Source organism: Pleurodeles waltl, chromosome 8, assembly GCF_031143425.1.
Source record: "Pleurodeles waltl isolate 20211129_DDA chromosome 8, aPleWal1.hap1.20221129, whole genome shotgun sequence".
NCBI lineage: Eukaryota > Metazoa > Chordata > Amphibia > Caudata > Salamandridae > Pleurodeles > Pleurodeles waltl.
Genome location: NC_090447.1, coordinates 1,521,716,390 through 1,521,734,348, shown reverse-complemented (window position 1 = coordinate 1,521,734,348; position 17,959 = coordinate 1,521,716,390). Strand labels below are relative to the sequence as shown.

Here is a 17,959-nt window from a genome sequence, read left to right as displayed (position 1 = left end):
AGGTATTGGTAAAGAAATGTCCGCCAGATTGTCAAAACCAGACATTAATCCCAAGGGTTATAACAAAGACCCCATCCCTCTTAAAGGGATGTTCAAGGCTTTAATATCATTTAAGGGTCGTACCACTGTAGGGAAAGTTTATGTAGTTGAAAAAGGATCCAGTTTACTGGGTTGGCAGCATCAGAAGGAGTTGGGAATCAAACTGGACCCTAATAATCCGGAACAAGTGCTGCTAATGGACAAAAATAACTCTAATGAGTTGATTTTCCAGGAATTTCCTGAGATTTTTACTGAAAAGTTAGGTCTACTGGCAGGCTTCCAACATAAAATTAAATTAAAACCTAAGGCTAAACCTATAGTACATAAAACTAGACAAATTCCACACTTACTTAGAGACCCTCTTAAAAAGGAACTTAAGAGACTAGAATCTCTAGGAATTATTCAACCAATTGAGAGTTCAGAATGGTTATCTCCCATCGTAATTGCCAAGAAACATAATTGTGACGACATTAGGGTGTGCATTGATTTGAGAGATTTGAACAGAAACATTTGGGTGGAAAGACATCCACTTCCTGTTATTCATGAAATATTAAGCACCATGGGGGAGGCAGCATGTTTTTCCGTGCTGGATCTCTCCAGCGCATACCACCAGGTTGAACTTCACCCAGATTCCAAATGGCTCACAGCTTTCACTACACCCCTAGGATCGTATATGTTCAATAGAATGCCATTCGAGCTTGCATCAGCTGCGGCCGTATTTCAAAAAATCATGCAACGTGTTTTGGAAGATACCCCTAAGACTCTATATTTTCAGGATGACATTTTAATATATGGAGCAAATGTAGAGAAACATGATACAAACTTAAAAAAGATACTTAGTAAACTAAAAATGGCGGGTTTGACATTGAGAAAGGATAAGTGTCAAATTAGAGTAGATTCAGTTGATTATTTAGGGCACACTATTTCTAAAGATGGGTTCAAACCTAAAACTTCACTAGTGGAAGCTGTTAAGAAGGCAGAGGCACCAAAAAACAAGGAAGAATTAAAATATTTTCTAGGCCTTGCTGAGTATATGACAAAATATGTCAAGGGATTCCCAAAGATATCATATGACCTAAGAGAGTTACTAAAAAACCACACACCTTACAAATGGATAGAATGTCATGAATCTGCATTTCAAAGGATTAAACAAGCCATTGTAACAGCACCATTCCTGGGTACTTTCAATCATGAAAGGAAGACTATACTTACTACTGACGCGAGCAAAAAAGGTTTGGGAGCCACTTTATCCCAAGTGGTTGATGGTAAAGAAAGAATTGTAGCATTTGCTTCTAGGGCTTTAAATAAGGCAGAATCCAATTACTCAGTAATTGAAAGAGAAGCTCTGGCTTGTTTCTGGGCTATAAAACATTTTAAATTCTTCCTTTGGGGTACACAATTTACTTTACGTACAGACCACAAACCACTAGTTTATGTTTTCTCTACAAAAAGTTTCTACAACTGTACACCTAGAATTGCTAGATGGATTTTAGGCCTGGAGAGCTTTTGTTTTAAGATTGAGTACCTACCGGGTAATAATAATTGTGCTGCGGATTTTCTATCTAGAGTACCGTTGACTATAAATGAAGACTATGAGACCCCGGAATACCCAGTAATGGTTGTTTGTACTCTGGCTATCAGTGAAGAAGAATGGAAGTTGGCTGACCATAAGGATGAATCCCTATCCTTATTGAGAACATTAGCGAAGGAGGGATGGCCGGAATTGAGGAGGGATCTGGACGAAACACTAAAAAACTATTGGGAGGTTAGACATGAAATAAATGAAAACGGAAATTTTGTTTTAAGAAATTATAAGATAATACCACCGGCAGGATTGATACACAAAATTATCAATCTGGCTCATGAAGGTCATTTAGGCAGGAGCCTCACAAAAGCTCGTGTTAGAGAAAGATATTGGTTTCCTAAAATGGACTCTATGATAGAAAATGAAGTTAAAAATTGCATTAAATGTGCGTGCAGTGACAAAACTAAAATTATTCGTAAAACTCCTATATATCCTGTGGCTGTACCAGACAAGCCTTGGACAAAATTGGCATTAGACATCATAGGGCCTATCAACATGAAAGGTGTTGTGAAACGTTTTGCTTTAGTACTGATTGATTATTACTCGCATTGGATTAATGTAAAAATGGTAAGCCAAATCACCACTGAATCAGTTATAAATTTCCTTAAAGATGCTTTTGCTATGGAAGGAATACCCGCCACCTTGATCACTGACAATGGAGTTCAATTAACTTCATCAAAAATGAAAGATTTTCTTAACTCTTTAAACATACACCACCTCACTACAGCGCTATATTGTCCCAGGGCAAACGGTTTAGTCGAAAGGACCAACCGCATGATTAAAGAGTGCATCCAGTTAGCTAGTGTAAACCAAATAATCATTGAAAATGCTATTCGAGACATGTTATGGGCGTACCATTCTACTCCAAATTCAGTTACAAAAATTTCTCCATTTTCTGCTCTAAAGGGCAGGAAACCAAGTAACAAATTCTTCCCTTCATGGTTAGGTGGAGGAGGAAAAAGTGATGCCATAACTCCACAATTCAGAATTAGAAGAGAAAATCATCAAAACAATTACAAAAAAAGATACAATACTAAACATGGTACTAAACAACAACAGTGGAAAGTGGGGGATAAGGTTTATGTTAAAAATCCTGTAAGGGGTTTTTGTCCGAATATGCGAGGCACTAAATTTTCCGGTCCTTTTGATATTGCCAAAGTGAAAAACAATGTGGTTACATTAACAAATGGTCAGTGTTGGAGTATGGACAGGATTGTCCAACAGCCATCAGCCCTCGTGAGGAGTGAAGGAAATTCCATGGAGAATGGCGAGAGTGAGGAGATTCAGCAGAGACGTGACGTCGGTACAGAGAGTACCAATAGAACTTCTTTTAAAACATCGATGTAGTGTATGTCCAATTATCTATTGAATGTATATATTTAAGACATCAATGTAGGTATGTCAAATTATTATTGAATGTATATATTTTTGATCACTTTGTATATATTGTGTGTGGAAGGGAAGATGTGTTGTAATTTAGTTGTAATATTTTAAGGTAGCAACATGTAATTACATGTAGGCAGATTTTGTTAGATTAGAGGTTATGACATATTTAAATATAAGTGGTACGTTCCCCCCCCACCTTCCCTTTAGAATGGAATGTTCTGACTGTTAGGTAGAGGAGTTCACAATAGAATGTTGGGAGAGAGAGCTGAGAGAAGAGGAGATGTGAAGAGCTGATGAGGAGAAGTGGAGATGAAAATAAAGCGTGATTCTAAAGAACCATTGATCTTTTTTCATTATAACATCCCGCCTTTTACACAAACAACTGGTCTTCGATCTTGGTAAAGGAGTAGGAGCGCCACTTAACTACAAAAACGCCAAACAAATCTAAACCTGCGCAATACCAGGAAGAGAAAGAGCAAACGCACCGCATCAAATCCCTCTTCTGTATCCCATGAGATTATCGCTTGTTGGGCATTACTAGAGTGGATCTCTGACATCTGTATCGGAGACTGATGCATGAAGCCAGATCGATCCATCAGAATAGGAGAAACCTGCCCACCACTATTGTCCCAGGATCGTCGCATCTACATTTAAGAGTGAAATTTGACGGTATGATGCACGGTACCCAGGTGCTTTCCCCTTTTTGAGGATCAGAATTATAAACTCCTGAGTGAGATCAGGGTCAAAGCTGCTATGTTTCTAGCTTCATTAATTGTTGTATCTGAGGGCTCAGCTGAGTAGAAAACGTCATGACCAATTCCACTGGACCTTCCCCAAGGTTGACAATTCAAGGTCTGCAGACGATTTCCCAATTTCCTGCTCCGCCTCCAAAACACTTTACCTCATAAAAGGCTACAATGTTGCAAAAAATTCTACTAGTATATCTTTGCCTGTTGCTCTCACCTCCCCGGTTGCCATAGGCATCTTGCCTATCCACCTTGAGGCTGTCTCACGTCTACCAAGCCAGGCCAGCAGCCTACCTGCCTTATCCCCTACGTCTTTATCTATTGAACTGACTAGCCAGGTACTGTAGCTGCCCTTTATCCTTTAGCGTCAACTGATAGGAACCTTTATGCGTCTCATACTGCCCTAGAGCTTGGGCCGTATGCTCCAGTTTGATTTTCCATCCTATCTACATTCCATCAGCTGTACTTTGTCAATTTTCATTTTTTTAAGAGCAGTGGCAATTTGAATCCTGTCCATCAATACTGCCTTGCTGGTTTCTCACTATGTTTTCCAGGAAGTTGACTGATCCCTCACTTACCTGAAAGTGCAGTACTTTATCTGCAGTTCCCAATCGTTTAATCAATACCCGCCTCCCACTGCCTTCAGTGTTTCTCCCACTGTCCCCAAGAGTGGTGATTTGCTGATATTACCCTAGCGAACACCACTACGTTCACACCAGTGGGATTTCTCATTATGGGCTAGCTTGGCCAGACTGGAGAATGTTTTGTGGTCTCCTGAGAAGAACGATTTCGACCTGTCTCCTGGGTGCTTCAACTTTTGCATTTCAGTGAGTCCCATTGTTCTACCAAACTGTGAGATGTGAGTCGGGTGTGCAGTGAACAGCCAGCGTGTGGTTGTTGTATCTGTATTTAACTCCACAGCACTAAAGCCTACTCCTATTCATGCACCTGCAAGTCTACATCTAGCCGGAGGGAAACCACCCTTTCAAGGACTGCACAGACAGCTATCAATGTAATAATCTGCCATCCCGTCCCCAACCCCCCTTCAATGCAGCATAACGTCTGTTGGGATCCAGCCACCTGTTCTGTTCTGGGTGGTTCGTGAGTAATACTGCCACCCCTCTTAAACCTCAGGAGAAGTCCATGTGCCCTTTTCGCAGAAACTTACATTCCCACCAAGTAAGTCTCCTGGATTATTATAACTTCTTGAGAGTGTTGTTTAATATAATGAGCGAAAACACCTTTTTTGATTTTATTTTGAAGGCAGCTGACATTCCATGAGAGAATGGTCAACCGATTACGTCTATCCTCTGGTTTGCCATCCTGAACTCATATCAATTCCCAGAATGGGTGCCTAGACAACAGTGGATTTTGTCTCACGCATATGAACATTAACATCAACATGTTCCTATTTATAACAACGCCTTTCACCCCTTTTCCAGTACCTACTGAGCATAAAACCACTCCCAACCCAACATGTGGAAAGGTCTGTTGTCAATCCCCTTCCTAGTACACCTATCTAAACTACACCTATTTAGCTACCACCCCAACAATAATCTGATAGAGTTCCACTTTGGTGCCATTCTGTTCCAGTCCTTGCTCCTCTTATGCTCCTTACAGGAGATAGGGGAGAAGAGGTTGTTTCATCCAATACTAAGTGACCCGTCGCTTTTGGTGGCTCGCTATGGTTCTGGCCAGCTTCCTAAGAGCCAGAAGGGCTCTTCTTTCAAGTACATCTCCTAACCAACTCTGATGTATTATAAGCAAGTTGTGAACACCACTCAGCTGTGTTCCATTTATGCCCGGGGACCAGTCATCTCTTAGTGTGGTATGGTTAGCTTGTAATCATGTTAGCTGATCCTTCCCTCTCGTCTCTTATCTTGTAGGATTTATTCTTTCTCTGCCCCTCTTTCTTACCTTCTGTCCTGGAGTCTTCATAAGCATCCAAACGGTCATCTGTTCTAGGTAGTTCTTGGGCCTTCGAGTGCTCATCCCCAGGTCCTTGTCTGCCCCTGGAGGAGCGTTTGACGACCCCTGGGCCTCACAGTCTGTGTGGTAGGAAGACCTGCGCTCTATTACAAGCAGTGTCGTTCTGCAGCCGGGGTCTTTCCTCAAGCCATGTCAGGGCATCTACTGGCGTGTCAAGGAAGAATGTTTTGGTCTGGAATATCACCTCCACTTAAGAGAGGTATGAAAATTTATATTTGAGTCCTAGGGCCTCAATTTGTATGGGGTCGTAGGTTTTTTGTGGTTTCTGACCCATGAGGGTATAATTCGGGAGTACCATTACTCGAGACAAGTCAAAACGTGTCTCCCCTTTTACTAGAGTCTTATTCAAAAATAATCTCTCCGTCCTGTTAGTGGGGAAATAACGCTATCACTGGCCTCAGATTGCCCTATGTACCCTGTCTATAAAAAAGCAGGAAGAAAAATGTTCAGGCTCAGTCAAGAAGAGACAAGTTTTCAAAAAATTCACTGGTTCCAATCCCTCCGCCCCCTCCAGAATCCGACAAAACTGATTTTATTTTTAGGTTTATTGTTGGGAGAATTCGGTCTGTTGCTGTGGGAGCCTGTTCACCTCCTCTTCTAACCCTGGGTTGCTTGTGTTATTGTTCAGAGGGGCCCTGGGCTGGCAGTTTGGGCTGGACTGGCCCCATTGGAGGAGCAACAAGACTGATATGTATATGGCTGGGTCCAAACCCAAGTGGCATGGTGGTAGAAAAACAATGGAGTGGAATGCAGTTAGAGATGTTGCAGTCTGGGAGACTGCCACTGCCTGAGATTAATCCAAGTATTCCATCCTACACCCTGCTTTTGTTGACATTTTATGCAATATAGAAATACAATAGCTTGTTCAGCTAATGAATGACTTATACAGGACATCAGCAGGCAGCCTTCAAAAGTGAGAAAAGAAAGGCCCATCCTGAACATAGCTTCCTTAGAGGGAACAAAAATATTACATTTTGTTCTGGGAAAGAGTGTCCAGTTCAGGTGTCAATTTCAATATTTTTCTACAAATGGAAAAGCACACAAACACACTTGCTCCTGGAAAGGCTAGCCCGCATAAAATATACGCCCACATTTCTTCTGTAAATATCAATGGCTATCAACGGGGGCTGGCTGCGGCCGAGTGATGTTAGCTATTGCATATCTAAAGTAGGCATGATTTCCTAATATTAGAAACGCTCTCACAACAGCGACACCATACACACTGGGCTTGAAACGGGGTATGCAGCTACAGGAAATACTTAGGACTTCTCAGTTGGAAAGTAAGTGGGAAGAAAACCCCTTTTTGTGGATTGTGTAGAAATACAAAAGTGTATCAATATTGGCTGATGACCCGATATGGGAGGTGGCTTCTTCTAAATACAAAAGGCGGGTAACCTATTACTGGAGCTTTGGTTTACTGTAGGTTTTCTGTCAATTATAAAAACTTAGTGATCTACGCAGATCTTACCCATCAGCCATAGGAGGAAAGTGTTGAATGACTGTGTGTGATAAAAGTATGAATACATCCTAACTGGAATGTTTTCTCTCCAAAGACAAGATTAATAAATGAATAAATGAATGAATGAACCAAAGCTTATAAAGTGCAGCAGCTCCACCAAACCGGACGCTGTAATGATGTAGAAGAGCACAGTCCTAATTCCCATAATCAGAAAACTCACCAAATAAAGAAGGTCTAACTACATTTATCTAATCAGATGAGTCTTTAAATGAGCTTTAAAGATGGACTCCGAAGAAACACCATGAAGATGTTCTGGAAGTGAGTTCTACAGACTGGGAGCCAGAAATGAGAAAGATCTGCCCCCATCTCTCCCTTTTTCACTGCGAACAGCACATATAACAGAACAGATTGTTACCACTACATAATGGGAGTGCAACAGTAAATCAGGAAGGATGGAGTTGCGAGGAAGTGGTGTGATTGTTGTTGGGAGCATGGTTTAGCCATAATCAGACACACACCAGGTGGGTCAGGTGACAGGGAAGGAGGGGAGTGTTTTCTCCAGGTGTCTGCACCAACACTAGACTAGAAGTGGGAACAGCAGGCGTTTGGTGGTTTAGGTCATTGAATTAGCGGTGCAGCATCTATTGTATCATGTGTACAGGAGTGATCATTGTGTGGCGTTTCATCTTGTTCGACTACTTGGGGAAACAGCGTATTTAATGTGGCCCATTGTGAAGAAATGGGATGTTTGCGAAGATGTCGCACTTCTTCATAGTGAAGGACATCGTCCTCCGCTCGCCCTCATTTACGCAGTGCCTAATACCAGGCCCTCACCGATGGGGCTGCAGGCGATCGCCAGTGAAGTGTAAGCCTACACTGGCAAGAAGAAGCTCCAACGCAGCGAAACAGACACACACTTTATATTGCTTCCGGTGCTTGAAGATACGCAGGGCTGCCGCCTACCAGGTACAGAGATCTGGTAGTTCTGTGGCCTCCTGCAAAGTGTTATGTACTGCATGCCCACAGTGCTGCATGGCTGGACATGAACATAGCACAAGCATAAGATTTGCGTAGTGACATTGGGGTAGACTGCCTGTGCATTCGGGTAATAACCTGGGAAACGAGAAAGGCTGACAAGGGGTGTGGATGGTGCATTCAGGAGTTCCAGTCACGAGGTGATTAATGCGAAGCACACAGGAGAGGCCACCGCCACCTGTAATGGACTGGGCGAGAAGGGAAAGCCTTAGGTAGAAGAAAACAGCAGAGGGTGGCTACGGGGATGGGTCCTCATTCATCGCTAGCCTCTCCCATGTGTCTCCGTGCATTATGCATGATAGAATCCTGCTTCTAGGTTGAGTCCTAAAATCACCTGGATTGCTTTTCTTGTAGAAGCAAGTCTTGATGGTCTAACTAAGAGCCTTATTCTTGTGATGAGGGTGAAGGAACGAGAAGAAGACAATGGGAAGGAATAAGAACCAAAGCAGAAGGATAAAACAGACATGAGAAATAAACAGAAATAAATAAAAGTGGACAGAGAAAATAGAACAAAACTGGAAAAGATATAGCTGGGATGAACAGCCATAATGGGATGTTGAAATTAATCCGCTTTCCAATAATTTTGAAATTTAAAAAAAAAAAGTTTTCTGGGTTAAAATGACACTTACCTTCTCATTTAATCTGAGAACACTGGAGATGGAACTCCAACCAGTCGCTGGAGCTAGAAGGAGCCTGCAGGGCCTAAGTCTAAGGAAAATAGAAGAAACAATCCTGTGAGATCTTTACAGACTTTTTAAAGAAATTGAGCCCACATGATAAGTGGAGAACAATAAAACATTTAATTGTTCAGAGAGCCTTGTAGTTAGCCTGTTACTGACTTAAAACAAGCCCACATTCCACACGTTCTTTTTGCCCCAATATCCTCTGTTTCATGTCCAGTCGGTGCGTTTTTAAAGTGTGTGTGTGAATGTGGTTAAGATTGTCTGTATCTGTCTATCTTTGCACATGGAGTAGGTCAAGATATACTTTATTTTGGCTCAAAGAACCATCAAAGCATACAAAATAACAGTCACTGGTAAAATGTTTTAAATATAAAACAACAGCATTCATATGCAGTACTAGTGTCTGGGCCCGTTAAGGCAAGAGCACTCTAGGCTTTGGTCTGGAGGCAGGTATTGGTGCTAGACATTTTTGATGAGGGTGTTTTTGTGGCCTAAATCTATCAGTGCCCATCTCTATCACATCTCAAGCTGCTCCTCTGTGTTATTTGTAGGCTATGCCTGAGATTCACTTACAAGATGTTTTGTTTGTATCTCATTGGTCAGCGCCTGTCGGTTTCACTTTCTTCCTTGTGTATTTGTCTGTTCAATGGACCTTGGACAAAGTACTGATTATTTGTTTTACTGGTGTCCTTCCACGACTCAAGCTCAGACTTGGGTAGTTTCTTTTTTTTAATCCTTGCTCCCTCCAGTATCGTTGCTTGCCCCCACACACCACCTGCAATTTTTGTTTGCCCCCTGCCTCTCCAGTCGTCACTGCTTGTCATATTTTGGTTGTACCTAGCAGTTTATTTAATCTATTGAGTAAAAGTGCACTAGGCAGACCTAGCATCTTGGTTGGAGTGAAATGCAAAATGGTCAGCTTTAAAGGCCATGTGTATTCTTTTCTTTATCTCTGCAGACAGAAAAGCATGACCTTGCACACATACAGGCGATAGACCAGAGACAATGCAGTGGAGAAATGCAACTCCACTCCCACATGTCAAACTAGCCCTAAGTCATACTGCAGACCAGAGGTAGCTGGTGAAATCTGAAAATGGCAGGACAGAAAAATTCTAAAATTCGTTTTATTATAAATAACATGAACAAAAAACACCCACTGTGCTTGAAATCATATAACATCCATGTAACAGCCCCCATAACATAAGTGAGCACTCTCTCCATATCTCCATCAGCCCCGCCCTCCTTCCCCTGGTTCCCAGCTGACTAATCAGGGTAGAGCAGCAATGTCCTGATATTTCCCTTAAGTAACAATTTCAGAAGTAGCTATTATGGGAGATTGGTTACCTCGGTAAATGTTACACTTGGCCCACATTTTAGACCAATTCTGTGGGCAACCTCTCCTCTTGTAGACCTCCCTCTCTGCCATTATACACCAATCCATATCACATTTCCAGTCCGGTAGCAAAGGTGACTGCTCTGTTCTCCATTTACGAGCGATATTAAGTTTAGCAACCATTCTTCCCAGTGTCACCCAAAGCTGATCCATACGACCCACATCCATCGTATCCCACATGTTGAGAAGATACCATTTAGCTGATAGTTCCATCTTGCCTCCACACACCTCATTTAGGCAGTTCACCACCTGCTCCCAATACGTTTGTAGTAGTGGGCAGCTCCAAATCATATGAAAGTAGGATCCCTATCCCACACATCCCCGTGGGCATACTGGGGTGGCCACTGTGCCCATTTTAGCTAAGATGGTATAAAAGTAATAAACTCTGTGCAGAATCTTCATCCGTACAAGTCGTGATTTGAATCTGACGGCCACTTGCCTCTGAGAGGCTAGAGCCTCAGCCCATTCATCCTCAATACCCTGAAGGTCGTGCGCCCAGCGTTCCCGAAGACTTATTAGTGTATATGGAGAGTTATTGAGAATTTTACGATACATGTGTGAGATCACTTTTTTGAACAAGTGGCCATCGAGAAGTCTGTCTTCAAGTGGGAAGAGTTGGGGGGGAGGGGTCGCTATCTCTGGGCAGCGCCTGTTTGAGTGTGTGTCATGTGGTGTTGCAGGTCGGTGACGCAACCGGTCACTGGACACCACCAACAACAGAGGGGCGTGGCCCGGAGTGTTTCCCTCGGGCACGCCCATGTACAGTCGTTTTGGCCACACCCGTGTTTAGGTGTGCTGTGGTTTGCTGTGGTTAGGTGTGCTGTGGTTTGCCCCAAACTCAGGGGCCTGAGTATAAATAAACAGGACGTGGCCGGGAAGCCGCAGTAAGGCGCGAACGGAGGAGTGAAAGACACGGAGGTGCCGTAATCGAACCTGCCTGGGCCGCACCTGACCACGCAGATAAAAATCAGCATTGTGTCCGAGTGTTATTTGAACAACAGAGTATAAGGTAACACGATCAGTGGCAAACACTACACTGGCGATGAAGACGAAGCAGTGTCTTACCGTGCTCCTCCTCCAGGCCCCTTGTCCATTCCGTGGCGGCCGCTAGAGACGCGGTGCTCATGCCGCGCGAGTGTGAACATGCGCTCTGATACTCTGCAGTGCCGATGCACGCCTGCCCTGACGCTCCCGTTTTTCACCGTGTCCTATGTGGGTGGCCCCGCAACTCAGGAAAAGGCCTCAAGGCCTTCCATCAAGAGGTTCCACAACCACATTTGCACACTCTTCCTTGCACCTTCCAGGACAAGGAACCCGACTGCCATCAACCCCTCTGAGGATTGGAGGGCCATTCCTTCGGCATTATCGGCTTTGCGGCCACGTGCCCAACGCCCACCGTGTCTAAGGAAAGTGCGCCCAGCCCTCCTCCCAAGTGTCCCACGTGCTCTTCGTTAGCGGGTCCTAAGAGACGGCGTACCCAGCCGTCCTGACAAGTGGCACACCCGGAGACCCCGGTGAGTGCGCCTTTACACTACCCCTGTTCACTCAACACCTTAAACCTACCGCCATGTCTGCCATACCACCGGTGGAACCATTCCTCGTCGAAGGATTTCCGTCTGCGCAAGCCCCAAAATGGAAAGAGTGGGTGGAGAGAGTCCTCGTGTTTTTCAAAGCTACCAAGGTCGAGGACGCTCAGAAGCGTGCCATGCTCCTTCATTTAGGGGGAAAGGACATATACAAAATATCGAAAAACCTTGTTGAAGACGCTCCCAAGACACACATGACTCTCATCCCCGCTCTAAACAGGCATTTCGAACCAATGGGCAACACCGATTACGAACGTTTCATCTTCAGGCAAGCTAGGCAACAGGCAGAGGAGTCGCTAGACGCCTTCCACATGAGGCTGAAAGATCTAGCCAGCACCTGCAGGTTTACTGACGAGACAGAGGAAATAAGAGGACAAATCATCCAAGGGTGTGCGTCACTGGGGCTCAGGGAACGCATACTGGAAGAATCAGGAAGATCTCTACCCGACATTCTGCAAATGTGGTGAACAAAAGAACTGTTGAAGGCCTGTGCATCCCACATGGAAGCAGCCCTACAGAGGCCCATAAAAGGAGGAAGCAGCCAATACAGTTACATCATCTGCAAACAAAACCAAACAACGCCCCAACAAGTTTCAGACAAGACAATGTGGATGCTGCGGCAGAACCCCACACAGATCGGCCGAGTGCCCAGCGAGAGGAAAAACGTGTTCCAGCTGCAGGAAGCGAAACCACTTTGCAAAGGTGTGCAGGTCACGAACAGGAAACGCGTCAGTCAACACGGCGTCAAACAAGTCGGAGCATGGAAGTGATATGGATGATGATGAATCTGTGGTGCACGTAATTCACTCCCTATTCACTGTCAGGCATACCACCCCCACCAAACGCAACTACCAAGGTGCCAGATCCACATAGGCACACATGGGACAGTGGCAGTAGTTGATACCGGAGTGTCAATCAACATCCTGGCTGCAGAAGAACACCGCCAAATGGTGCTAGTCCCGACACTAACAAAGGCCAACGTGAAGGTCTACGCATACGGGCAGAACACGCCACTCGTCTTAAAGGGCGTATTCCAAACCACAGTCACCCGTGGATCACAAAACATTCCAGCAAAGGTTTACGTGACCGAAGGACAGGGAATGCTGCTCGGCTGCAGCAGACCTAGGAGTGGTTACGTTCACCTTCAGCATCCACCAGGAACCCATAACGGAACTGTTGGCAAGATACCAGAGAGTGTTTGAAGGAATCGGATTCCTACGAAACCGAAAGATAAAACTCCACGTAGACAAGACCGTGAAGCCGGTCGCTCTCTCCGCCACTGACGCATCGCGTTTCATTTCAGGCCACAAGTGGAGAAAGAGCTGGACCACCTCGAGAAAGCAAGCACTATCGAGAGGGTATACGGACCCAAACCGTGGGTCTCCCCCATTGTGGTAGCGTGCAAATACAAACAACCCGGAGAGGTCCGCATCTGTGAAGACATGCGCCTTCCAAATGCCGCCATCAAATGCGAGAGACATTTGACACCCACAATCGACGACATTCTGGGAGAACTCAGATGATCTTGTTGGTTCTCCAAGTTAGACCTACGGTCCGGATGTCATCACCTGGTGTTGACAGAAGAGTCGAGCTACATCACGACGTTCTCCACACATGTAGGACTAAGGAGATATAAGTGCCTAAACTTTGGGATCTCCAGCGCTGCAGAGGTCTTCCAGAATGTCCTACATGAGCTACTAGCTGATTTACCTGGAACAATAAACGTCAGCGACGATATTCTCATTCATGCGCCCACGATCGCAGAGCACCACTCACGCCTTCAGAACGTGCTCCAACGAATCCAAGAATCAGGACTCACCTTACATCGCAGGAAATGTGAGCGCCTAAAGGACAAAATACAATTCTTTGGGTACATATTCTCAGCTAGCAGTGTTGCACCCGATCCAGCCAAAGTGAGTGACATCAAGAATGCACCCCCTCCCATGAGTGAGAGAGAAGTCTGGAGCTTCCTGGGCATGGTTAATTACTGTGGCCAGTTTATCAAAGACCTATCTACTCTCACCCAGCCCCTCCGAAACTTAACCAAAACCTCAGAGATATGGCCCTGGGGCCCTGCAGAGTAAGCCGCGTTTGAAGCCATCAAGGAAGCACTATCCAGCAAGACCACACAGATATTTTTACCCAAAAAGGAACACTAAAGTCGCTGTAGACGCAGGACTGAAAGGACTTGGAGCTGTATTGATGCAAGAACAAGGGGAAGGGGTATGGTCCCGGGTAGCATATACCAGCAGGTCACTCACTTAAAAAGAACAAAGATATTCTCAGATAGAGGAGGAGGCGATAGCCGTGCATTGGGGCTGAGCACCAACCTCAGGACTACCCAGGACCACCTCGCCTTCAGGGAGCGCCTCAAGACCTGGCTCTTCGAGCAGCAGTGACCCCCCCCCCCCCCCAGCGCCTTGAGACCCTCACGGGTGAGTAGCGCGCTCTATAAATGCCCTGATTGATTGACTATCATATATACGTCTATGGATGCCCTTTTACAGTGGCCACCGACCATAAGCCGCTACTCCCTCTGTTCAACGGCATGGCCTCGAAACCTACGCCCAGAAGAGAGAAATGGATGCTTCAGTTACAAGACTACAGGTGTCAACTAGAATACCGTCCAGGATCTGAGAACCCGGCTGACTACCTCTCCAGACATCTGCGAGCAGCCTCAGATGTAGAGGTGCATGACACACTGGAAACGGAGGAGTATGTCCGGTATGTTGCCGATCGATCCCGGCCTGTACCCATATTGATGAGTGAAATTGTTCAAGCCACCAAAAATGATGAATGCCTACAGAAAGCTTTGACAGCAATACAGACCAACCGGTGGCATTTTATAAAGAAACAACTACCCCAGCTACGCTCCGAGGCGTGACGTGTATTAGGAAGCCTATATCATGTGCGAGACGAGCTCACGGTGGACACAGAGGGGTGTGTGCTGAGATGGTGCAGGTTGGTCATACCATCATCGCTCACCACCAGAGTCGTGCAACTGGCTCACAACGGTCATCAAGGAATGGTAAAGACAAAAAGCTGCCTAAGGACAAAAGTATGGTTTCCCCTCATAGATGAATTAGTCGAAAACATGGTGAAGTCGTGTGTATGGTGTCAAGCCACCGGAAAACTAAGCAGGCCAATCCCCGTAGAGACCGAGCCTAGCCCCGAAGGACCCTGGGCATCTGCGAGTCTAGATTTTGGAAGCCTCCCAGATGGCCGCCACACCATGGTCCTCATCGACGACTTCTCCAAATACCCTGAGGTAGAGATCCTCACGGCAGACGTAGTCATAGCAGGCCTGGAGAAGGCAATGACCACTCACGACCCAATATCGGAAATAAAGACAGACAATGGCCCGCCATTCCAAAGTAGGGAATTAGCAGAATATCTAGGCAGCAAAGGCACTCGACATCGGCGGATAACACCAAGATGGCCTCAAACCAACGGGGAGGTCAAAAGGTTCATGAGAACATTGAACAAAGTGCATCGCCCACGCCAGCAACCAGACGAGTGGGTATGCCATCTACTCGTTCTTGCAAAACTACCGCCACATACCTCATTCGACAACCAACAGAGCACCTGGACACGTCGCGTTTGGGAGAGCTACAGTTGACTCAATACCACACCACCACATGGACACCTCCAGCCATGAATCGAGACCAGGCTCAGGAAGGGTGTTTGGCCACCAATCAGCGTCCCAGCCTGAAGAGGTGAGCGGTATCGTCCGACCTGGAGGTGGGGGACAAAGTCCTGCTGAAAAAAGTATCATCTGGAAGCAAGTTCTGCATGCCCTTTGGCACCACTCCATGGACGATCATTCATCGAAATGGGTCAGCAGTAGCAGCACAGCACGGAGAGAATATCATCACCAGAAATGTTTCTCTGTTCAAGAGGTTTTTCCTACCTCGGGCGACAACACCCCGAGTGAGCTCTGCAGGCCCTACGATGATGACGCGGCGGCATTGCCCAACAAAGACAATGACAGCGATCCGTGTTCTAGCGGATCACAGGAAGACATGCCAGGTCCGTCCCAAACTGAACCCTCAAGCCACATCCCGGACCTGAGTTTGGTCCCAGGGAGGTCAGAAGTCACCAGGTACAACCTGCGCAACAACCCCATTCCATCCACACGATCGCGGGACCAACTGTGGGACGGGTGAGATTACTTTTTGCTACACTTGTTTTTGTTGTTTAAATTTTTAGAGGAATGTGGTGTCGCAGGTCGTTGACGCCACTGGTCACCACCAACAACAGAGGGGCGCGGCCGGAGTGTTTGCCTCGAGCGCGCCCGTGTACAGTAGTTTTGGCCACACCCGTGTTTAGGTGTGCTGCGGTTTGTCCTGAGGTCAGGGGCCTGAGTATAAATAAAAAGGGCGTGGTCGAGAAGGCGCAGTAAGGATCGAACGGAGGAGTAAAAGACGCAGAGGTGCCATAATCGAACCTGCCTGGGCCGCATCCGACCACGCCGATAAAAATCAGCATTGTGTCCGAGTGTTATTTGAACAAAAGAGTATAAGGTAATTCTATCAGTGGCAAACACTACATGTCATACTTGTAAATACCTACAGTATTCTGTGGGTGCTAATTGATATTGTGTTCTTCACCTCACAATAAAAGGTATCTTACTTAAGACTTTGAAATGTCGCACACGCAGCCCTGCCAAGTTTCCCAGGTCCATAATTGATACGCTGCTCCAGTCCAGGTTTTTAGTCTGAATTCCGAGACTTGTAGTTATATGTATTGCTTTATAAAATAGGACTACATGTCCCAGAATTCAAAGAAAAAAAAAATTAGACACGAGCAGCACATCACGCATGGATGTGCTGGAAAACTTGGCAACTATGCACATGTGCACAGAAATGTCAGGCATAAGCTGCTAAGTTTTCAGTTTGTATGAACCCCTGATGCGTGGGGGGCGGGTCAGGGGGAGACACAGCAGGTACTGAAGCAGGACCGAGGGCCAGGCAGCTCTTCAGACCACGGCAGCCCCTTCCCTCCAGCAGGAGGGGAGCTGAGGCCTCACTCTCTGCCCCCAGGAGCCTCCTCAGGGAGGCCAAGCTGAGAGGGGGTCTCTCTGGGCCGAGGAGTGAGACATGGAGGGGAGACAGGGAGAGGAGGGCTGGGGCAGGGAGAGTGGGACAGTCGGGCTCCTACCTCCACAGAGCTCGGGGAGGGGGAAGATGACAATCCCAGGGCTGAGGGGGTCTCCGCACAGACACAGGATCCTTCCACCCCTAGAGCTGCTGGAGCCGGAAGTGACGTCATTCACCGCTGGTGCTGCCTCTGCCCTCGCTGACCCGGAAAAGGAAGCTGCGGGGCTGAGAGTCACTGAAAGGGAGAAAGGACTACGGAGGGAGCCACAGGCTGCAGTGACCCCGCGGAGCCTCGAGGCTGAAACCGGCTGCGGCCGAAGGAAGAGGGGGGGAACCGAACCCCGAGTCTGGAGGGTGTTGGGGTAACCCCGATTCTAGAGGGTGTCCGGTGTAACCCCCAGTGTGGAGGGTGTTGATGTGTCCTAGTCTGGATGGTGTTGGGGTGTCAGGTTTAACCCCGCCCCCACGCTCAGCTGTGTGTGTGTCAGCGGACAGTAGCGGTGTGTCTGTTCTGGGCCTCCCAACCTTTCAGTTAGCAGCGGTGATAAGTAACCAATTTAATTAACAGGCATCATACCGGCATTAAAAATTGCATTTTATTTGTGCTCTTAGCGCCTCTGGTGTAACTGTGCTGATGAGCGGTTGAAGTAAAATGGTAGTCCCTTTTCTATTTCCATGAAATGACCCTTGTATATCCCCAGCCCTGCCAAGAACCACGCATCAGGGGTCAGACTTACGCGCTTTACTGCTGGTGTCTGCATAACAGCACTAATTACATTAGTCATCTATTGTAGCTCCTGGACCCTCCTTGAAGGACTAACAAGGCCGCATAACGAAAGCTGTGACCTTCCAATGTATGATAGTGTCTTATGGATTTCTTGATCAGTGCTTTCGTTAATTATTCTCAGGCTGTAAGATTTCCAACATTCCCTACTGTGACTGACAGGATAAAATTGGTT

The 17,959-nt window shown here is 46.2% G+C and overlaps 2 protein-coding genes across 4 annotated transcripts in view; both read right to left on the bottom strand.

Annotated features, from left to right (window-relative positions):
• The window catches only part of LOC138248883 (zinc finger protein 420-like), a 35,315-nt gene extending 18,196 nt beyond the window's left edge, over positions 1-17,119 (bottom strand). Inside the window, exons 1-2 of the mRNA XM_069202860.1 lie at positions 17,062-17,119; positions 8,869-8,947 (exon numbers count right to left, since the gene is read on the bottom strand). The gene's annotated coding sequence lies outside the window, so the exon portion shown is untranslated. The remainder of the gene's footprint in view (positions 1-8,868; positions 8,948-17,061) is intronic.
• LOC138248884 (oocyte zinc finger protein XlCOF6-like) overlaps positions 1-17,959 on the bottom strand; it is a 256,396-nt gene that overhangs the window by 107,846 nt on the left and 130,591 nt on the right. The window contains exons 1-2 of one of the 3 annotated variants that reach the window (XM_069202864.1): positions 17,062-17,118; positions 8,869-8,947 (exon numbers count right to left, since the gene is read on the bottom strand). The gene's annotated coding sequence lies outside the window, so the exon portion shown is untranslated. Of the gene's footprint in view, positions 1-8,868; positions 8,948-17,061; positions 17,119-17,959 lie in introns of those variants that run through there. The other 2 variants (XM_069202861.1, XM_069202862.1) reach the window with 2 other exon arrangements.